Genomic DNA, 24261 nt, shown 5'->3' on the forward strand with positions numbered 1-24261 from the left:
TTTTTGTGTTTGTTTTTTTTTTTACCCTTTATTTTACTACATGCATAGAATTTTATTATTTTTTTCTAATTAATTTTTATTGAAGTGTATAGTTGCTTTATAATGTTATTTTCTGCTGTACAGCAAAGTGACTCAGCCCTATGTATACATATAATCCCCACTTTTTTAATTTCCTTCCCATTTAGGTCACCACAGAACACTTGAGTAGAGTTCCCTGTGCTATATACTCTGTTCCCATTACTTATCTATTTGACACACAGTATCAATAGCCTATATGTATCCACCTCAATCTCCCAATTACCCCCACCCTCCTTTCCCCTCCTTGGTATCCATACATTTGCCCTCTAGTCTGTGTCTGTTTCTGCTTTCTCTCACAGGGTTTTTTAGAAGGTAACAGATGTTAAAGGGCTTCCCTGGTGGTTCAGCTGGTAAAGAATCCGCCTGCAGTGCGGGAGACCTGGGTTCGATCCCTGGGTCGGGAAGATCCCCTGGAGGAGGAAAAGCTCCCCACTCCAGTATTCTGGCCTGGAGAATTCCATGGACTGTATAGTCAATGGGGTCGCAAAGAGTTGGACGCGATTATGCGACTTTCACTTCAATTTCAACGGATGTTAAAATTCTAAGCACAGCATCTGACAAACAGCAGGTGCTACCAAAGGTTAATTTCCCTTCTCTTTTAAGTAAGGTAAGTATAAGGACAACTCACTGGACAAGGAAACAAGCTCCGTTGTGCATCTGGTTTTGGAAAACACCACAGAATTCCACAAAATGATGCCTGTCCTGGCACGGCCAGTGTTAAGCCGCAGAGCAGAAGCCAGCCGCAGAGTTCACGAGCAGACTGGGACGGGTGACGGGGGGCAGCAGAGGGCACGTGGGGCCAGCAGATCCCACACGAGGATAAATGGATGAAGCTGAGCTCAGTGGGGCCAGCGGCACGTGCAGAGCATATAGGATCTATGCTCCAGGCACGGGAGCAAGAGGGAACAGAGGGGTAAGGGATGACTGGATGGATGGTGTGTTTATGCAGCAAAAGGATGACCTGCCAGGGTCAGAGCACAGCCACACTCATAAGTCTAGTGGGAAGTGAGAGCAGACGAGGCGTCCAAGGCTCCAAGGAGGGCTCGTTGGAGATTGTGGGTCTTCTGAATTTTAGAAGACATACAGACACTTAGACTTCAGTGAAGGCACAGAAAAGAGAGAGCATGGATTTCAGGGGGAGCAGGGGTGAGAGGCCCCGTGGACACTGCAGAGCCACGTGCAGGGAGCCACGGAGGCACTGACAGGGGGGTCCTGCACACCAGGCCAGGGTGACAGGGGAAAGGACAGAAGTCCAGGTGACATGCAAAGGAGCTCGGAGGTCAATGGAAAAACAATCAGGAGGAAACACAGTTTGGGCACGCACTTCTCACAGCAAACACAGGGGCCTGATGCCCCCCTCCTCTGTGTGCGGGCTGAGGGGTGCCTCCACAGTCCCCACCGGGCCCAGGAGGTGCTGCAAAAAGAATGGAGAGGAGGGAGCCCGGACGCTGGCCGAGCCAGGCTGCTGTCTAAATACACAGGTTCCTGGACGTTCCCCTCCATGCACGCATTCTGAGGTCGGCTGAGGGGTGCAGTCACCACTAGGTGGCACCAATTTCTAGAAACGGGTGCACTGATGGAATGAACAGTGACAACTTACTAGCTCCTGTCCTGGTGGAGTGACCCAAGCCTGCTTCTTGGGTAAGAATGCAGATTCTCTTCCTCTCATGCTCTTAGGAGTAATCAGTAACCAAATTTTACTTAAACTTCTATTATTACCAATAGACTTCCTTGGTGGCTCAGACGGTAAAGCGTCTGCCTACAATGAGGGAAACCTGAGTTCAATCCCTGGGTCGGGAAGATCCCCTGGAGAAGTGAATGGCAACCAACTCCAGTATTCTTGCCTGGAAAATCCCATGGACATAGGAGCCTCGTGGGCTACAGTCCATGGGGTCGCAAAGAGTCGGACACGACTAAGCGACTTCACTTTCTTTTCTGTTATTACCAATAGAAGGCCTCAAAGGCCTTACAAATTCTAGAAATAAAACCACATAAAACTCACTTAAAGTAATCAAAAAAAGTCATTCTGGAGAATAGTAATCCAGTAAATCCACACCCCTGTATCTACTCTAGAGGAACTTTGCCAAGTATGCCCAGGAAGATGGTCAAGCATTGCTTGCATAAAAAATAGAAACTGTTTAAATCAGTCTTTTCTAAACTCCTTCAATTTTCATTCCACCTTCACATTTGTGAAGCTCTGAGGACCATCACATAAGCCTCTGTGATTTCTCTCATATCTAAATACACGTGCACTATTTTAAAGTAACTCTTTACAAGCACTACAGGGCAGGACACAGACAGCAGCCAGGCTATCTAGGCTCACGACGGCCTCTGTCACTTCCTACCTGTGTGATCTTCAAGAGCTGCTTGGCTACATCCTCGTCTGTAAAATGGAGCTTAAAAGCACTACTTAATTCACAGATTTGCTAAGAAGAATAAACAAATGTAAAGTACTTAGTGCCTGGTATACAGCAAAACATAAGGGTCACCTATGATCATTAGGTATATTGCTTGTGTAAAGAAAAGATATTCTTAGAGACTAAGGCATTATTAATCCAATACGAAAAGGGAAAGGAGTCACGCTGCAGGTGTGCCTCGCTGACAGACACACGGAGGCACCTCCCTCCCTGCTCATCAGGAGAGCTCTTCACTCCAGAGCATCGCAGGCGCTCACTCTCCTGAGAGTCAGAACTATCTGGAACCCCAGCTCCCCCACTTCTAGGTGTACGATCTTAGAGCTCAGAGATCGCTACTTCTCAAAGCCTCAGATTCTTCTTCTGCCGAATGCATACAATACTCGCCTCTCACGGGGGTCAGACAGTGTTTAAAGGAGGTGGCCCACAGGAGCCTCATGGAACAGTACACATATCAGCGTATGCAGTCGGTGCATTATCCCCTTCATTACTACAGTCCCACTTCCTGGATCCCGAGGTGCCAACTCACCTGCCGCTCAGAACTACGACCAGAAACACTGCAAACGGCACAGAGTCATCACTGAACAGGCAGCTTCTTCATTTCCCTAAAGCAATGCAGAGCACTGGGGTTTACTGCATGTGCTCATTCTAAACACTATCAAAAAATACGCCATGACTTTTGAAAACAATTTTATTTATTTATTTTGGGCAGAGCTGGGTCTTGCGTGCTTTGTGGTCTTTCTCTAGTTGCGGGGAGTGGGGGCTTCTCACTGCTGGCTTCTCCTGCTATGAGCACAGACTCCAGGAGCCCGCCCATCAGCTGCAGCGCACAGGTTCAGTAGTTTTGGGGCACGGACGAAGCTACTCCACAGCACGTGGAATCTTCCAGGGCCAGGGATCAAACCCGTGTCCCATGTGTTGGCAGGCAGACTCTTATCCACTGTGCCAACAGGAAGTCCCTGCTGCTGCTGCTGCTAAGTCGCTTCAGTTGTGTCCAACTCTGTGCGACCCCATAGACGGCAGCCCACCAGGCTCCCCGGTCCGTGGGATTCTCCAGGCAAGAACACTGGAGTGGGTTGCCATTGCCTTCTCCAATGCATGCAAGTGAAAAGTGAAAGTGAAGTCACTCAGTCGTATCCGACTCTTCGCGACCCCATGGACTACAGCCCACCAGGCTCCTCCATCCATGGGATTTTCCAGGCAAGAGTACTGGAGTGGGGTGCCATTGCCTTCTCCGGGAAGTCCCTAAGTCATGACTTTTAACAAAAGGAAATTTCCTTTTGAAACAGCAGGTGGTGCTATAAGCTCTCGCAGGTGTTAACAGGCTTTGATGGCATCAGTGTGAAGTCTGCTTCTCCCTCCAGGCATTCGATCTTGCCCACGTGCCCTTCAAGGACTGAAGCTGAAGCTGAAGCTCCAATACTTTGGCCACATGATGCGAAGAGCTGACTCATTTGAAAAGATCCTACTGCTGGGAAAGATTGAAGGCGGGAGGATAAGAGGACAACAGAAGATGAGATGGTTGGATGGCATCACCAACTCAATAGACATGGGTTTGAGTAAACTCCGGGAGTTGGTGATGGACAGGGAGGCCTGCCGTGCTGCAGGCCATGGGGTTGCAAAGAGTCAGACACGACTGAGCAACTGAATTGAACTGAACATGCCCGTCAACCAGGAGGTGACAGGCACTTGGCACTCTCTCGGTAATGGATTTCTGTCATTTTTAGGGCACTCTTTTTAAATTTTTTAAATTATTTTATTTATTGAAGCATAGTTGATTTAAAATGTGTCTGTTTCCTGTGCACAGCACAGTGATTCCATAATTTTACTATATATGGTGGTTTAGCTGCTAAGTCCAGAAAAGGCAATGGCACCCCACTCCAGTACTCTTGCCTGGAAAATCCCATGCACAGAGGAGCCTGGTGGGCTGCAGTCCATGGGGTCGAGAAGAGTCGGATACGACTGAGCGACTTCACTTTCACTTTTCACTTTCATGCATTGGAGAAGGAAACTGCAACCCACTGTTGCTGCCTGGAGAATTCCAGGGACGAGGGAGCCTGGGGGCCTGCCGTCTATGGGGTCACACAACTGAAGCGACTTAGCATGTCCGACTCTTGTCCCCATGGACAGTAGCCTGCCCAGCTCCTCTGTCCATAATATTCTCCAGGCAAGAACACTGGAGTGGGTGGCCATTTCCTTCTCCAACTTTTTTTTATTATATATACATACACACATATATATAAGGCTCCCCAGGTGGTGTCAGTGGTAAAGATAAAGAACCAGACTGCTAATTCAGGAGACATAAGAGACACAGGTTCGATCCCTGGGTCGGGAAGATCCCCTGAAGAAGGGCATTGCAACCCACTCCAGTGTTCTTGCCTGGAGAATTCCATGGACAGGGGAGGCTGGCGGGCTGCAGCCCATGGGATCACAAAGAGTCAGACACAACAGAAGTGACTTAGCATGCATACGCCCACATATATTCTTTTTCAGATTTCTTTCCCATATAGGTTATCACAAAGTGTTTGAGTATAGTTCCCTGCACTATACAATAGGTCCTTGTAGATTACCCATTTTATTTATAGTAGTGTGTATCTGTTAATCCCAAACTACCAATTTCTCCCTCCCCTCCTTTTCCCTTTGGTAACAATAAGTTTATTTTCTACATCTATGAGTCTAGTTCTGTTTTGTAGATAAATTCATTTGTACCATTTTTTTTAGATTCCACAAATAAGTTACATCATATGATATTTGTCTTTCTGACTTACTTCGTATGATCATCTCTCGGTCCATCCATGTAGCTGCAAATGGCATTATTTCATTCTTTCTTACGGCTGAGTAATATTCCATTGTGTGTATGTACACACCTTTTTTATCCATTCCTCTGTCAACAGACATTTAGGCTGCTTCCATGTCTACAGGACACCCCATCTTATCAGCACCCTTTGAGTCAGCACCCTCTCAGACCTGCAGTTCTGATACGCAGCTAAGCCCAGGAGCTCCACAGACCACCCGGCATCTGCTTTCTTAATAACCCAGCACAGTTCCTGGGGGAGCTCACGGCTAAGAGTCAGTCCACCAAAGTCCCACTGTTTGGACATTGAGTACTGAATGGAGGGAAGGAAAGACTGAAAATAGCAGAAGGAATTCATTCATCCAGTGGCCACACCAATGGCCTTCTGAAGCTCTTAATGCTGTCTGTTCTAATCTTTCAGTCTTGTGAGTTCTACCATATATTTGTATTAAATTCTCTTTCAGTAGGAGATGACACTGCACTCCCTTATTCTTGCCTGGAAAATTCCAAGGACAGAGGAGCCTGACGGGCTGCAGTCCACAGGGTCACAAAGAGTCAGACACAAACGAGCACAGCACATACATATACACTCTTTCAGTTTAAGTCAGGCTAGCTATTTTCCTCTTGTGCTAAACACTCAGACTTAACCAGGCTGTTTGTGTAGAATGATAAAAAAAAAAAAGGAGAAAGCAATAATTTACTAAGCACCATTTAGATGCTAAGCCTAGTATACCCACTGAGACAAGCAAACTGAGGCTTATCAGGATTAAAAAATCTCCCTGTGGCCAAAACCTCTGCCACCAAAAGAAATCACAGATATTTGAGTACTGAATTATAGGGGCTGCAGATATCTAGAAGTACCATTTATATTCATTCATTGCTACTTCAAAATCATAGTAGTTGGTGAACGTGCCACTAGATCTCGTCATTTACTGCACTAATCAGTTCAGTTCAGTTCAATTTAGTCACTAGTCGTGTCCAAAGCTTTGCGACCCCATGGACTGCATTAATAAAGAAGTACACTTATTGTTCTGTCAAAAATGTTTTGTATTGAAGCGTAATTGATTTACACTATCTGCATTGGTTTCAGGTGTACAGCAAAGCAATTCAGGTATACAGATATATGTATATATCGATATTATTTTTCAATTATTTTCCATTATAATTTACTACAAGGTACTGAATATAGTTTCCTATGCTATACAGTAAAACTTTATTGTTTATCTGTTTTATATATGGTAATGTGAGTCTGTTAATCCCATACCCTAGTTATCCCTCTCTCACCCCTTCCCCTTTGGTAACTGTAAATTTGTTTCCTGTGTCTGTGAATCTCTTTCTGTTCTGTAAATAAGTTCATCTGTACTATTTTTTAGATTCCACATATAAGTGATATCATATAATATTTGTCTTTCTCTGACTTACTTCACTTAGTATGGTCATCTCAAGATCCATCCATGCTGCTTCAAATGGCAATATTTCATTCATTATGGCTGAGTAATATTCTATTGTACATACGTACCACAGCTCTTGATCCACTCATCTGTCAATGAACCTTTAGGTTGCTTCCATGTGTTGGCTATTATAATCAGTGCTGCTGTGAACGCTGGAGTGCGTGCATCTTTTCAAAGTAGAGCTTTCGTCTTTTCTGGATATATGCCCAGGAATGGGAATGCTGGATCAAATGGCAACTCTACTTTTAGTGTTTACCATGCCTCTGTACTGTTCTCCGCAGCGGCCACACCAGTTTACATTCCTATCAACAGTGAAGGGTTCCCTTTTTTTCACACCCTTTCCAGCATTTGGTATTTGTACACTTTTCGATGATGGCCATTCTGACCAGTGTGAGGTGACACCACACTGCAATTCTGATTTGCATTTCCATAATAATTAGTGCTGTTGAACATCTTTTCATGTGCCCGTTGGCCATTTGTATGTCTTCTTTGGAGTCTTTAGTCACATCGTTTGCAAATATTTTGTCTCAGGCTGTAGGTTGTCCTTTCATTTTGTTTATGGTTTCCCTCTCGCTGTTTAACTTTGCTTTTATTTCTATCGCCTTGGGAGACTGACCTAAGCAAACATTGGTACAATTTATGCCCAAGAGTGTTTTGCCTCTAACCTCTTCTAGGAGTTTTATGGTATCATATCTTATGTTTGGGTTTCCCAGGTAGATCAGTGAAGAATCCACCTGCCAAGCAGGAGATAACAGGTTTGATCCCTGGGTTGGAAAGATCCCCTGGAGAAGGAAATGGCAACCCACTCCAGTATGCTTGCCTGGAGAATCCCACAGACACAGAAGCCTGGCAGTTCATGGGGTTTCAAAAGAGCTGGACACAACTGAGTGGCTGAACAACAGCAGCAACACCTTGTGTTTGAGTCTTTAAGCCATTTTGAGTTTATTTTTGTGTATGGTGTGAGGGAGTGCTCTAACTTCATTGATTTACTTGCAGCTGTCCAATTTTCTCAGCACAACTTGCTGAAGAGATTGTCTTTGCTCAGTTGTATATTCTTGCCTCCTTTGTCAAAGATTAATTGACAGAGGTATGTAGGTTTATTCTGGGGCTCTCTATTCTGTTCTATCAATTCATGTGTCTGTTTTTGTACCCATAGCATGCTGTTTTTGGTTACTATAGCTTTGTAATACTGTCTAAAGTCTAGAAGGTTATGCTTCCAGCTTTGTTCTTTTTCCTCTTTGGCAATTCTAGGTGAACATTTTTTAACAATTTATAATTATATTTCAATATAATTTATTTCCTTGGTATTCTATTTATTATTTTATGCATTAAAAACATTCTGAGAATCAGTCCATGAGCTCTGATGAGGCTGTCAAAGAAGTTTCTGGCATAAAATAAGTCCAGAATGATACAGAGAAAGAACCTCAGAAACGTTCATAAAGATACTGCGAGCTGCTCACCAAAATCCACGTTTGCCTCTTTCCCCTCAGCACAAGCTAGACTAGATTTCACAGCCTCCCCTGCAGGCCAGCAGGGCCATGTGACTGAGCTCTAGCCAATGGACTATAGACACAAGTAACGTGTCCCACTTCTGGACCAAGCCCAGGGACTCATCCCTCTGCCCGTTCTCCATGCTCTTCTCTTTTGGCTGGGATGACCTCCAGACAGCCTTGAAAGTCACATAATAAAGACGGCAACACCTTCATCACCCTGAATCCCTGAATAACTGCACAGAGGCTGCCCACTCTGGCAGCCTGTTCACCCACCTGCACCTTTAAATGAGCAACAAATGTATGTCTATTTGTTTGAGCCGTTGAACCATTATACACTGAAGTGAGCATTTGGTATAGGAGTTTGCATGACCCAGTCAGTGGTTCTCAAACTTTATCAAGCAACAGAAACCTCCAGGAAAGAGAACTAAAACACTGATTGCTGGGCCCAGTCCGGAGCTTCCGGTTCAGCAGCTCTGGGATGCAGCCTGAGAATTTGCTAATGTGTTCTCAGGTGACACTGCCGCTGCCCGCCTGTGACTGCAGTCTGACAATCCCTGCCTGCACTAACCCACACCAGCTCCTGCCCCTTGCTGTGTGGCTGGTGAGTACTTGGGTCAGAATAACACTGTTCCCCCCGTGCTGTGTGCAGCAGGGCCCTCCAGATCAAAGCGATTCCTCCCTTTGTGGATCTTAATAACCCCACATGAAAAGAATGCCCATGAAAGCCACTCTGTCAGCTAAACGGGACAACAGTGTACCTTTCTGGTTTCAGAGAGAACTTATTCCCCGACAAGGAGTAAGCAGGTCAGCGTATTACTTTTTAAAAACCTTATTTCCTATCAATTAATCATTAGTTGGTATAGATCACTGGTCCTAGAGGTATGATGACAGCAGAAAGTCTTTTTTTAATCTTTGCAAAATCTAAGGAATTATACATTTATGTTAGACAAAGGCTCACTTACTAATATAACTGTGTTTCTTTAATATTTACTAATAGTATATCAACTGGTAATTTATTCCTGCCGATCAGAATCTCTAATGAGCAGACAGCCTTGATGTTTTTTTCAAATTGTGAATGAGTTCCAACTGAAATGCAGTTTTGTACTGATGCCAATCATTCCCTTTTGGACATATGCCCCACCCACAGCTCCTGCTGCCTGGGGGTGTGTGCTCTGTACCCTGGGTCACGATGCCGGGGCAGAGTCTCAAATATAGAGAAACATCAAGAGCTTGGATCACTTAGAACAGAACTTGAAATTGAAAAAAAAAGATCATTCTGTGGCCAGTCCTTCTCAAACTGTACTCAAATGCACAGCCTAGGATTCTTAATAAAATGCAGATGGTAGGACCTGAGATTCTAAATTTCTAACAAGCTCCCAGGGAATCCCAGGGTTGCGGGTCTGCAGACTCAGTTTCCGAAGGCCTGATGGAAACTATGTGGCCCTCTTACAGGCTGAGGGTGAAAGTACAGAAACAGCAGTGAGGAATGAAAACCAGCGGACAGCAAAGGAAAGGCAGCAGCCACTGGAGGGGGTCTGAGTCACACCTTTGCCATTTCCGTACAGCAACCCCCACAACCACAACTCTCATCTCTGTGAAGCCAAACTCCCTCATAGGTCTGATTCTTAAATTCCACGAAATTACACATATATCCTTACAACACGCCCTCAAATACAGCAGGTCTCTGATTCTGCGTCCAAGTGAGCCTAAGACAGAAAACACGTCCACCATGGCGGGGCTAGGGGAGGGGAAAAAGAATAAAAGGAGATTTGAAGGTTGAAACTACTTGAGATGGAGCATCATCTCCTGTAAGGAGCTTAAAGTGCTTTTTAATTATAACTGTTAGATTAACCTAAGCCAGGACCACAGGATCCATGCAGAAAGCCAACTAGACTGGCCCTCCCGCTGTCCTTCAACTCCACCATCCGGAGTCAGTTTTTCTCAACCTACATACAGTGTGGGGTAGAGCCTATAATTGCTCTGGTTGTTCTCAGATGATTTAAAAGTGCTCTAGCCACTGACAGTGAAAAACAGTGCTATTCCAGTAAGGTCATTCCACTCCTCTTGGCTTCCTCTTGGACGTGTTTAAACTGACTGCAGGCTCTCCCCCAAGAAATCCACAGGAAATACACATGCTTCGCCCCAACTCACTCTGCTTCCCTCCTCTACCCGCTCCCCTGCCGGGGCACTCAGCCAGCCACAGTCCCTGGCTCTTTGCAGTCGTCACCCACGGTCTGGCACCAGCCTTGGCACACCAGCCCTGAGGACTCACGTCAGCTCCCTAGTGGTCTCCTTCAGTTGCTCACTAAGCTTCAGACAGCCTGGCGCAGACCCAAAGCCCTGCTCAGAACTCCCCAGCCTCTAACCCTGAGCTCCCAGGAGACGATGCACATTCAACTTCTAGGCTCTAGGGACCTCCCTGGTGGTCCAGTAGTTAAGACTCCAGGCTTCTGACATAGCGGGCACAGGTTCTATCCCTGGCCAGGGAACTAAGATTCCCACAGGCTGCGTGGTGCAGCCAAAAAAAGAAGCGTACTAAAAATAATAAAGGAAAGAGTAATCAATCTATTTTAAATAAATAAGTATTAGGCTTTAGATATATACACATTTTTTAATTGAAGTATAGTTGGGAAAATCCCCTGGAGGAGGGCATGGTAACCCACTCTAGATTTTTGCCCGGAAAATTCCATGGAGAGAGGAGCCTGGTGGGCTACAGTCCATGGGGTTGCAAAGAGCTGGACACAAAACTGAGGGAAGGAGCATACATACACGCAGTTGATTTACAATGCTGGTCAGTTTCAGGTGTAAAGCACAGTGATTCAGTCATACATACATATGCATAATCTTTTCTGAATATGTATATATACATATATTCTGAATATACATATATACACACATGTGTATGCTCAGTTGCTTCAGTCCTGTCTGACTCTGTGATCCTATGGACTGCAGCCCTCCAGGCTCCTCTGTCTATGGAATTCTCCAGGCAAGAATACTGGAGTATCGGGTTGCCATGCTCTCCTTCAGGGGATCTTCCAGACCCAGAAGTTGAACCCACACCTCCTGTGTCTCCTGCCTTGCTGGTGGATTCTTTACCCACTGAGCAACCTGGGAAGCCCATATATATATTCTTTTTCTGGGGGAAAAAAAGCTACAAATGAACTTATTTACAAAACAGAAAAAGGCTCACAGACACAGAAAACAAACTTACAGTTATCAAAGGGGAAAGAAGGGGGACAAATATATTAGGAATTTGGGTTTAACATACATGCACTATTATCAACCCTGAATATGCATTGGAAGGACCGTTGCTAAAGCTGAAGCTCCAATACTTTGGCCAATACGAAGAGCCAACTCATCAGAAAAGATTCTGATGCTGGGAAAGATTGAAGGCAAAAGAAGGGGGCAGCAGAGGATGAGATGGTTAGGTAGCATCACCAACATGAATTTGAACAAACACTGGGAGATAGTGGCAAACAGAAGAGCCTGGTGTACTGCAGTCCATGGGATCTCAAAGAGTCAGACACAACTTAACAACTGAACAAGAACAACTTACTATATATAAAATAGAGAACCAACAGGGTCCTACAGTATAGCCCAGGAAACTTTACTCAGTATTTTGTAATAACCTATAAAGGAAGGAAAAGAACCTGAAAAAGAATATATACACATATATTACACATGAATCTGAGCAAACTCCAGGAGATGGTGAAGGAAAGTGAAGCCTGGCATGCTGCAGTCCACGGGGTCACAGAGTCGGACAGAACTGAGTGACTCAACAACAAGAAGCAGACATATGGGCATCCCAGATGGCGCTAGTGGTAAAGAACCTGCCTGCCAGTGCAGGAAACCAAAGAGATGTGGGTTCAACCCCTGGGTCAGAAAGACCCCCTGGAGGTGGGCACAGCAACCCACTCCAGTATTCTCGCCTGGAGAACCCACGGACAGAGGAGCCTGGCAGGCTACAGTCCATAGGGTCACGAAGAGTCGGACACGACTGAAGCGACTCAGCACAGTATATATATATATGCATTCAGATGACAGTTAATTAAAATCAAACTGAAAATTCAGTTCCTCAGACATGCTAGCCACATTCCCCGAGCTCAAGGGCCCATGCAGATGCTGTACTGGGTGATGCAGGCAAAACATTTCCATTATCACAGAAAGTTCTTGACAGCACTTCTCCAACCTCTCAACCCTGGATACTCAGCCTTTATCCACACAGCCTAGGCCTGATGACGGGAGACTCTGAATGTCAGCACAGGCTCACCACTGCAGCAGGCAACACCACAATCTCATCCTGAAAAATAGTGACTTCTGTCCCGCTTGGGGCCCAGTCACACACAGCCAGCAGGGGGAGAGCCGCTCTGCTCCAGACATTCACGCGGGGCACCAGGCACCTTCCACCTTGCAGCCCAGGAGGTGCCCCACGTCCTCTCCAGGGTGCCAGTTGATGGAGAAAAAACCAGGACCACGTGTGCAGGGAATCCATGGGCCCGGCCTGCAGACAGCACCTGTCCCTTCTCACAGCTCGTCAACCAGAACCCACTGACACAGCCATCAAGGGAGGCTGCAAATGTAGCTAGACTACGTGCCCAGACGAAGAGAACACAGTCCATGGGATCTCAAAGAGTCAGACACAACTTAACAACTGAACAACAAGAACAACATTACTATATATAAAACCAACAAGGCCCTACAGTATAGCACAGGAAACTTTACTCAGTATTTTGTAATAACCTATAAAGGTTATTACATCACAGGTGTCCATGAGCACAGCGGTTCGGCCACAGAGCTGGTCACAAACTGCTCTCTAGTCACCCCCTCCTCTGGGAGTCCTGTCTGGCAGTGTGAGCCTCCCCAACAGCAACTCATGGGGCCTCAGACAAACCGAGACAAAAAGAGTTGCCTGCACATGTCTGGTTACACAGCCAAATTTAATTTGAGCCCATTTATCCAACACTTTTCCAACCCTGTTCAGCTGGTTAATTACATCCAACTCTCTTCAGAATTAATTAGCATTAATAATAGCAATTTCTAGTCATCAAACATTTCCCCACGTGCCAAATACTATTCCTGCCTTATATCACTATTTCTTATAGCATTCCTAGGAGGTAAATATTTTAATGCAATTTTACAGATTTAAAATACAGACACTTGGGCTTCCCTGATGGTCCCAGTGGTTAAGAATCTGCCTGCCAATGCAGGGGACACAGGTTCAATCCCTGGTCTAGGAAGATTCCAGGTGCCACTGAAGCAGGCAACGTAAGTCCGTGTGCCACAACTTCTGAATTGGAGCCCTAGAGCCAGAACTCCACAGGAAAAGCCACTGCAATGGAAAGCCCATGCACCACAACTAGACAATAGCCCTCATTCAGCAACAAAGATCCAAATAAAATAAATAAAAAATTTAAAAAACATAAAATAGATACTTAGAATTTTACCTAAGACTTAGCAAGTATCTGCTCTACCGAGGAAGCCCCAGGAATACTCCAGGAGATCTTCCGGATCTCCAGGAGATCTTCCCAACCAGGGATCGAACCTGGGTTTACTCACATCGCAGGCAGGTTCTTGACCATTTGAGCCACCAAGGAAGCCCCAGGCCTCTGACAACCAGACCTGCCCTCTCCATCGGGGTCAGCAAACTGTGACCCTCAGGCCAAGTCTGACCCACTATCTATTTTTGCAAAGTTTTATTGGAATGCCAGCATGCCCACTTCCCTTCATTGCCTGTGGCTTCTTCTGCACTAGAATGGAGCACAGCTGAGTAGCTGCAACAAGAGTTCACACATCCTGCAAAGTCAAAAATCTGTACGAGGTGGCTCGTTACAGAAAATCTCTGCCAACCCCTGCTCTACAGTGTCCTGCAGGGCCTTGGGCACTTGCTTCTACCGTAGACTGAGAAGTAATCCTGACTTGGTATTTTGGTTGGCTGATCTGTGCTCTGAACCAACAACCTGGTCTGTGAAATATACAGGTCAGGCTAATAATACCCTGCTGGCAGCCTCTACTCCATCTGTTTGCGTCTGCTGTTTCACAAGCAGATTAAACAACATCTGCTACACTGTTTCATCAAACACACAGGTGACGCCACCGAAGGGTGCACTCGCATTATTTTCTAGTAAGGAACATGCCTGTTCCCTGATGACTCTTTACTACTTGGACTGTAACTACCGAGCAAAAGGTCTGCACACATTTATGAGCTCCATGGCTTTTGACACAACAGGTTTCATCCTTTTACCCTTTCCACTTCCTGCTTTGGTTTTTCAAGATAAAACCATCAGCACAGAGCAACAGTGAATTTTATGGTCAGTGGCTGTCCAGTAAGGTGAGTACTGCTCTGCGAAACTGGCCTACACTCACTTTTTTCTTCGATGGAATTCACCAACATGGTTTGTTTGTTTTTACAAAAATGAACGGTAAGAAGAATATAAATATGCTTAACCTTCAAGAGACTCAAGAGTATGGAACCCACATTGCCTGCAGGTTGAAATAAGAGCAAAAGAGGATAGAAATTTCACCTACTTACATAAAACTAGAGAAAGGGTATGTGAGTGGATGCCATGTGGGCACCACCCAAATGTCACCTTCAAGAACCAGCTACTAGGACCATGGGCAGCCTGACTTTTAGCTGAACCCTTGTGTGGGAATTCCCCTCAGCCCGAGCACTGGCTACCTGGGCCAGCATCACGGCCCTCCCCGGGGCCAGCATCACGGCCCTCCCCGGGGCCAGCATCACGGCCCTCCCTGGGGCCAGAGCTGGTCTGCAGAAAGCGCACGTGCTGGTGTCAAGCAGAAACAACTCTGCCGGGCCTCTCGGCTCCAGAACAGTCTGTGGGGCCGGCTGGGACCTCTGCTGCAATGCCTCATGTTGCAGCTCCTCCCCCTGCAGGGTCCTGCTTCTCCCTTCCCTCTAAGCGCTCTTCCCCAGGACTCCCTCCCCCCATCAATTCCCCTGGCACATAACAGCCCTCTAAAAGTTTCTGTTTCTGCAGGGAAACTGACCTGCAACAAACATGAAGTCTGATTTCCTAAGCAGCACCATCAATAACTGATGCGCCATATTCAACATTCAGTGACAGCAAAGAATCAGCAATAAGGAGATTCCAGGGGACAGCAAATCCATCAGTACAAAAAAATAACAGTAACAACAAAACGTTCGGGCGGTATAAACATCAAACACAGGGAGTGTCAGGGCAGAGAAGCAGCGGGCATTGGGGAGGTGAGGCAGAGACAGACAGAGGTCCGGAGCGAAGTTAAGGAGGGCGAGTGAAGGCGGAGCAGATTCAGTGCCATCTGCTCTCTGCAACCACAGCTCCGGGCACAGACAGTCATGCGCAGTGACAGGCTCTATAAATAGCAGATCAACCAGGAAATCATAACCCAGCCTTCGTGATTACAGGCCCAGGGGTCTCACAGATGATTCTCTAAATAAGAGCATGGTCAGCCTGCAGCTAGCCTTTTCTGAGCTGCCCACTCACAGACAGTAACTAGCCACCATGTCTACAAATAAGGAGTCACAGTTTAAAACAGGGATGTGCCAGAAGAGGCACTGTCCTTTTCAGGACAAAAAAAAACAGATAACAGAAAACACGGAAGCTTGTCTTGTGGTGTGTATAAACTTCCCAGTTGCTAAGATGCCAAACAGCATCCAAACATCAAGACACCCAAAGTGATGGCCACACAAAGCAGAAGTCACAAACCTCAGGCCTAAGAAAGAAGCAGCGCAGGGACAGCCCAGAGGGGCTCAGGGCGGACAGGACGGGGACAGCAGGTAAGAGAAGACAGCCGGGGAAAGCAAGAAAGGAGACAAGAGGAAAGCACGAGCACAGGCCTGTTTGCAACAAGCCACAGCAAAGTCCTAGCAAGGGGTCACCAAGTCTTTACAAGGGCATGCTTAAGCACCTTCAATACTCGTTACAAATTCAGAGTCTTTAAGAGACTAAAGGCAATTTATCAGACAGCACAGCAGAAACAACTCAAGGGACTTCCCCAGTGGTCCAGTGGTTAAGAAGCCGCCTTATGCAAGAGACTGGGCTCCATCCCTGCTCAGGGAACTAAGACCCCACCCACTGTGAAGCAACTAGAGAGAGCCCAAATGCTGCAACTAAGCCCCAACACAGCCAAATAAATCACATTTTTGAAAAAAGGAAGAAACAACTCAAGTCACGGCAGAGGGCAGTGAACATGACCAAGAGGACAAAATAAGAGACGTATATGCAAACGCAACAGCTAACACTCCACACAAAGGGAGAATGGTGATTAAACTAACCTTACAGCTACAGCTCATCAACAGTGTCGCCAACAAGCTCTTCTCAAGTCAGAGTCCAGTCTTACAGTCTAGCGTAGTCTCAACAAGATACTGTTTCTGAGAAATTCCTACACTGAGGCCGATGGAACGATGCCTCGGGGCAAGTCAGGCTCGAGACAAACGGGGGCCTCACTGGTTCAGGGGGCAGAGAGGTGATGGGGAGGAGCGAGCCAGGCCTGCCAGGGGTCACGCGTCCGCACAGGCAAGACCCCGCGGGTGGGAGCAGCCGGGGAGCCTCTGGCCAGGCGTGCAGGAGTGTCAGGGCACCCGGGGATCGGCTCAGGCAGGGTGAGAGCAGAGCAGCCCCGAGGGGGAGAAGCCCCGAGACCCCAGGTGTCCTCAGGGCTGCTCACCTCCTCCCCATGCTGAGCTCCTGAACTGCCCCCTGCCCCCAGCTTTGAGCAACCTAAAGGCATCAGCCTTTCGTTCGGCACCTGTTCTGATGGATCAGAGCCTATTTTCTCCTCATGGTTAAATATTTCGAATATCAAATACAGCTACCAAAGCACTGGGCTGCCCAAAAAGCTTCTTCGGGCTTCCCGTAAGATGGTACAGGAAAACCAGAACAAACTTTTTGGCCAACCCAATACAACGGTAGCAAGAGCTATTCCAGCTTCTGAACCAGAGCTCAGGGTGGGCTTTCATACCCCAGAGGTGAGCTCCAGCACAAGCGCAGGCCAGTGTGGAAGCCATTCACTGAGACCCAGCGCAGAGTGGGGGACCAAGCTCAGCACCAAGCCCTGGGCAGCGCCTCGAAGGGCAGGAGCTTCCGGCACACGGAGCTGAGACCAGAAACGTCTCGGAAGTATCACCAGCCCCCACTGGCAATTCAGAGTCTGAAGGTTGAACCTTTCCCCGAAAGAAAGGAACCGAAGGTGCATTTGGTCTGTGTTCAAGTCTTAAATGCCTTTCTGGAAGCACATTTTCTCTCAAAGTCGGCTTACTCTGAAGACACACTTATCAACAAGAAGGAAAAAGAAATGTTTTCATGACCTCATGTCTTCGGATAATTGATACTAAGTAAAGAGAGAGACAAGGAGAAGGGAGCTAAAAGGATCAAGGGCCAAACACAGCTCATCAGACCGAGACACGTGAACTCGCCCAGTCTGGGGGTGGCGGCAGCTTCGCTTACTGTGCGTTTCTGCTCCGCCTTTGGCCCGCATCTCACGGACACCAGCAAAAACTCTGCATTAGAAGTCACCTTGGGCTCTTTGTCCTGAGATGATGTTATTGAACACTAGCTAAAAGCATTAAAGAGATTTTGTTACTCTCTCTGGCAGTTACTGGGACAAGAGCTATGAACTTTAAACCTAGATCATATGATCTTATTGTCTTCCCTAGTAGACTAATGGAAGTGGTGTTTATTTCAAATGTGGCCTTTTCGGTTTTTTTTTTTTACAGCATTTATCACAGTCTGGCTCATTTCAAATGTATTCGTGGATCTGAGAGCAGAAACAAGCTTCTCTTTCCTCTGTATCCTTCATTGTTCCTATCTGAACTTGGCACAGAGTCCATTCTCATTAAGTTTGGGGTTTTATTTTCTTTTATAAAGATCTACTTGTCTAAAATTTGCAGTAAAGAACAAATTAGAAACTTAAACCCTCCCCAAAGAGTGCACTACCCTCTTTAAAGTATATAACTTAATCAAAGTTCCTGTTCTGTACCTCGAAACTCCTCTCCAGAGTAATACCTGGGAAGTCAGTAAATAGCATTCTGATTTTCTCCCTATGCTTACACAGATATTTACAGAATAATAAATAATAATGTTTAACAAAACAGGATCTTGTTATATATATTGGGTTGCACTTTGTTCTTTTTATCTAACAATCATAGAGATAGCATTTCAGACATACATCCTTTTTAACAATTGAAGAATTCTCCAGTATATTGGTATGCCATACCATAGTTAAATCCCTGGTCAGGGAACAAGATTGCACATTTTGCAAATAAAGAAACAAAGATCAAAGATCCCCAGTACTGCAACTAAGACCCGCTGCAGCCAAATAAATAAATTAAATAAAGACACCACCACATTTGTCTCTCAAAATGTTGAGCCGATCACATTTCTAGCAACGCTCTGAAAGCCCTGTTTCCTCCTGTCCCCATCAGCAATGGGAGAGTATCAGTCTTATTTGTTGCCAGTCTGATGGGGCAAAAAAACCAGTCTTGATTTGTACTTTTTATTAGTAAGGCTGGAAATATCTTCATATTTTTATCAGTCTTTTTGTTTGTTTGTTTTCTGCTTTGAATTATCAGTTCATATCCTTTAGTCATTTTTTTTTTAATTTTAAGGTCTTTATTGAATTTGTTACAATATGGCTTCTGGTCTATGTTTTGCCTTTTTGGCCAAGAGGCATGGGGGATGCGAGCTCTCTGATCCCTTGCGCTGGAAGGCACAATCTCAACCACTGGACCACCAGGGAAGTCCCTCCTTTACTCACTTTTCAGTGAACTGTATGTATGTGCCATATTGCTTTTGTGGAAGCTTTTTACAGAATATGAATACAATTATTTCCTAAATATAGAGCAAGGATGTTTGCCTAGGTTGCAAACTGTCTTTTAATTTTATTGTACAGAAATCTATAATTCTTTATTCAAATCTGCCCATCTTTTTCTTTATGACTTTTTAATAATTTTTATTGAAATATAATTGATCTACCATGTTGTTTTAGTTTCAGGAACTAACAGCAAAGTGATTCAGTTACACATATACATATAAATACGTATTCTTTTCTTACATTCTCTTCCATTATAGGTCATTACAAGATAATAAGTATAGGTTCCTGTGCTATATAGTAAGTCCTTGTTGGTTATCTATTTTATCTATAGTTGTGTGTATATTTTAATCCCAACCTCCTAATTTATCCCTCCCTTGCCTTTTTGACTTCTAAGTTTTTTTCCTAGAAAGTTCCTCCCAACTTGCAAGATTACAAAATGTTCTCCTATATCCTCTTCTATTCCTTAACTCCTTTAAGGGCACATTTACAATCCATCCAGAAATGACATGCACATTTTTAATCTATCTGAAATCATTTTTTGACTGTAGTGTGAAGTATAGGTTAATTTTACTTCCTCCCAAGTGGATAATATTGTCCATTGACCTATCCTTTCTTCAAAGAGTTTATTTTTAATTTTCTGAATTTTTTTTTTTTTGGTAGAAAATTTCAAAATATATAGAACAAAGTAGAAGTGAGACAGGCTGGGTTCTGGGGCCCTCTACTTGAACACTTGCATTTGCACCTGGTCCAATGTCCCCTCAGACAACAGATACAATGAAACTGGTGCTGCTGCTAAGTCACTTCAGTCGTGTCCAACTCTGTGCAACCCCATAGACAGCAGCCCACCAGGCTCCCCCATCTCCAGGATTCTCCAGGCAAGAACACTGGAGTGGGTTGCCATTTCCCTCTCCAATGCATGAAAGTGAAAAGTGAAAGTAAAGTCGCTCAGTCATGTCCGACCCTCAGCGACCCCATGGCCTGCAGCCTTCCAGGCTCCACCATCTATGGGATTTTCCAGGCAAGAGTACTGGAGTGGGGTACCATTGCCTTCTCCGACAATGAAACTATAAGGGACTAAAAATAACTGCACCCATGCCCAGCTGGGGCAATTCATGAACAATATGACACAAAAAGACTACCAACCAGCTGGCACTTCTGAGGTGCTAGGAGCATGATCCCTGTACCACCAAGGGGGAGGGCAGACCACCGAAGCCACACCAATGACGCCACTCATGCAACAGCCCCCACCGAAACCCCATTTAAGGGACCAGCCTGCCCCGCCACAGGGAGCAAGACAGGGCACCTCTGACTTGTTTTCCCTCCCTCCCGCTGCAGCACGAACCCCAGTAAGGCCTTGCCTGAATTTCTCATCTGACTTCATCAATTTCTATTAGAGTCCAAGGACTCAGGTTGGTAACATGAGTACAAAGAACCCTAAGTAACCATCACCCAACCTCAACAACTATCAATTCATCCTTTTTGATTCAAAACGGTATTTTTATCATATGCTAAACCTCTACATATACTTGGATATACATCTGAACAGTCTGCTCTGTGCTACTTTCATCAATGTGGTCATTAATACTCTTATAAAAATATGGGTGTGTGTTAAGTCGCTTCAGTCATGTCTGACTCTTTGCAACCCCATGGACTGTATGTAGCCCCCCAGGCTCCTGTCCATGGGATTCTCCAGGCAAGAATACTGGAGCGGGTTGCCATGCCTTCCTCCAGGGGATCTTCCCAACCCAGGAATCTAATCCGCTTCTCTTACGTCTTCTGCATTGGCAGGCGTATTCTTTACACTAGCGCGACCTGGGAAGCCCCTTATAAAATACAGAAACACATAAAGATTTCCGTAAAAACAATAAGAATATACTCTTTATCCTACATTATAATGATCTGAAAAGCACAGGAAAATACAAGCCTTTTCCTGTAACAAAAATCCAAAAATACGGTGATATAAACAAGTAGAAATTCACCTTCTCTGTGGCTAGTTCTTGTGGCTGAAAGATGGCTCTGCCCGTGGGCTCACCTGAGGACCAGGGTCCTACCCCGTCACTGCCCTGCCTTCCCCGCAGGCACACCACATCTTCATGGCTGAATCTGGCCATTCCTTTCCAAACAGGGGAAAGGAAGACACCGGCGGAGACAAGCAGCTCTCTCCCCAGGCACGTCCATGCATCACTTCCACTTACACCCAACTGGCCAGAATTTTTAAAACTGCAGGACAGGCTGAGAAATGGAGGCTCCTGCGGTTCAATATATGCCCATTTATAACTGCAGTGTTTATATCACAGAGAAAAGGGAAGGAGGAACTCTGAGGAAAAATCATAGTCCTAACTATAAAAATGAGTGTAAAATGTGTATCACAGATGAATTGGCTGACATATCTGTATGTGCTTTTTCTCACAGGGATCAAGAATAATTCATATGGGCACCCTAATGGCTGTCTAATTTAAAAAGCTTTCTTGGCAGAGTAATTCTGGGCCAACAGGTCAGAAAAAGATAAAGTCACATCAGCATTAAGCAGGAAGAATGTGACTTTCTCATCCAGACCCTGCAGAGCCTGGCAAAGACAGCAGTCACAAGTCCTTGACAGCTCGGGCTGCCCTTCTCAGAGCGAGGAGAGGAGCACGGCCCTTCACAGGATGCCTGGTCCTGGGCTGAGTGAGGATGGCGCAGGGGTGACGTCTAGGACAGAGACACAGGAGGAGGAAACGCCTGTGCTGAGGATGCAGACTGACCAGGAAACAAGAGAAGAGCTCAAGAATCAGAGACCGAGGACTTCCCTGGCAGTCCAGAGGTCCAGACTCTGAGCTGCCACAGTAGGGCTGTAGGTTTGACCCCTGGTTGGGGAACTAAGATTCCCCCATGCCGGCAGCACAGCCAGCAAGAAAAACAAACAACAACCACATGGGATAAAGAGGTCCAAAGGCCTGGGTGGCAGGGCCGGGCTGGTCCTTGACAGAGTGTGGGTCCTCCTCCCCTCACCCCCAGTGCCGAGCATGCAGCTAAAGCCTTACTGGACCTTCCTGGGATTCAATGTGCACCAATGTCAAGGACAGGAGGCAGTAGGCGTTCCCATTCTATTCCCTGGGAAGCGAGGAGGCCACTGCTTATCTGGAGAAACAAGATCAACCTCCCCCGGGCTCCACCCTATACCCACAGCACACCCACCACCACCAAAAGAAGACAGAAACCAGCTCTGGGGGTAGAAAGAAGCACTCAAACTGACTCGCAGGTAAGAATTAGCCTTCCCCTATCACAGTTGGTAAAATGAAATGGAAAAACACTTCTGAAGCCAGGTTATAAAATCATCAAATCTATCCTGTCAGCATCAAAAAATTTTCCTTCACTTAGCAGTGATGCTAAACTCTTTATGAAGATTAATTCTGAATATTAATGCAATTCAATAATAAGCATAGACACGTGTGTAAATCTTCTTCAAAAGTGTCCCCATAAGATTCAGCATGACTAAACATAATTAAGTAAATCAGTAAAAAAAAAAAAAAAAAAAAAACTGGCACACAAAATAGCTACCTAGAGAGTAAGAATAAAGAACACACAGAGGGGTACCCTGGGCAGGATACCCAGCATCAGTGGAGGGGTAGGCAAGGGTAACAGTGTTTCAATGGCCCAGAATAATTTCTGCAGCTAAAGTGGGTCGAAAGAATTCGAAATTCCTCCCTTTGTCATCCAAACACGGGCTGCTAATTAAAAATTTTCCAGCAGCTCACGATGGGAACACACTCAAGCAAAACCTAATCCCATGTTCTATTTATATTTACACTTTGCAGGTGGAGGCATCATGGAAAGAGCTCTGATTTCCTGCAAACCCCTCAGTTTAATCCTGACCATTCAGGTCAGCCAGTCTCCCCAAAGATCTATTCTTAGCGTTCGTATTACTCCCTTTGAGCCCCTTACATCTCCTGCCATCATTTCCTGAAGCAAGAAATAAAAACACAAATTTCCTGATACGAAAGGTGAATTATTATAAAACCACCAGAGGCTCTAAATTTTGAAAGCTGTTTTTCTGACTTATTTTGATGTACATCTACCAATAAGCAGATTTTAAACGTGTGTTGCCAGGAAAGCATCTTCAATGTAAACATACTGGATATAAATTCAATTCCCTCTGAATGAAAACATTATGGTTGCTTTCATACTGTTTCAAGTGAATTATTTTTAAAAACCCTTTTAGCATCTGGCACATGGTACCGAAGCCCGATCAGGGTCCATTCATCCATTTGCCATCCATCTTTCTTTATGTCCACGTTACTTGGATTTCATTTATCCAGTCATCCAACTGAGATTTTTGAGGCCTCCTGTGAACAACACTGTGAGCCCTGGAGACAACAGTGCTGAGACAGAGAACGCTGCCCAGAGGCACTCAGTCCAGAAGGGACACAAACGTGAAGCAAGGGATGTGGTGAGAGACAGGACTCACGCTCAGGAGACAGTGCAGGGCAGAGGAAGAGGCAGTCAGCAACGGGGTGCGGGGCAGGGGGCCAGGGCCACAGGGCCGAAAACGAGCCAGAGCTGAGGGAAGGCCTGCGGCCGGAGAGGGTGAACCTCACTGATGAGCCACGAGGCTAGAGCTGAGATCAGAAACCTGACAAGGTGCCATTTCATCTTTTCCTGGACTTACTGCAAGGGAGCCACATGGTGACCCTGATGGGTGTGTTTTAAAGAAGGCTGGGGACCTGCTAAGGTTCCCGAGTGTAAAGTTTATTAACGGAGTCCATGGGAGGATGGACTCTCCCCTATCTGGTGCATTTATGCGTCACCGCAGATCGAGTGCGCCCGGAGAACCTAACAGAGAAGCCGGGGGCACCAACTGTGCACGTGTCTACATCCGTGACAGAAGACGATTCTGTCATAATTACATGCATGACTCGCCTCTTAAAATGCAAGCATTTCTCGACTAACAAGGGCTTAATTTCCAAAACATACGAACAGCTTATACAACTCAATGACAAACAAAAAAACACAACCCAATGAAAACCCAATGAAAAAATGCACAGAAACATCTAAATAGACATTTTTCCAAAGGAGACATAAAAATTGGCCAAAAGACACATGAAAAGAAGCTCAACACCAGTAATTACTAAAGAAATGTGAATCAAAACTACAATGAGGTATCACCTAACATCGGTCAGAATGGCCATCATTAAAAAACCTACAAATAACAAACGCTGGAGAGGATGTGAAGAAAAGAGAAC

General features: G+C 45.6%; 1 protein-coding gene across 3 annotated transcripts in view; it reads right to left on the minus strand.

Annotated features, from left to right (window-relative positions):
• Positions 1-24261, minus strand: part of DST (dystonin) — a 514228-nt gene that overhangs the window by 460810 nt on the left and 29157 nt on the right. The window lies entirely within an intron of this gene.

The sequence above is a fragment of the Oryx dammah genome, unplaced genomic scaffold (genome assembly GCF_014754425.2).
Source record: "Oryx dammah isolate SB20612 unplaced genomic scaffold, SCBI_Odam_1.1 HiC_scaffold_11, whole genome shotgun sequence".
NCBI lineage: Eukaryota > Metazoa > Chordata > Mammalia > Artiodactyla > Bovidae > Oryx > Oryx dammah.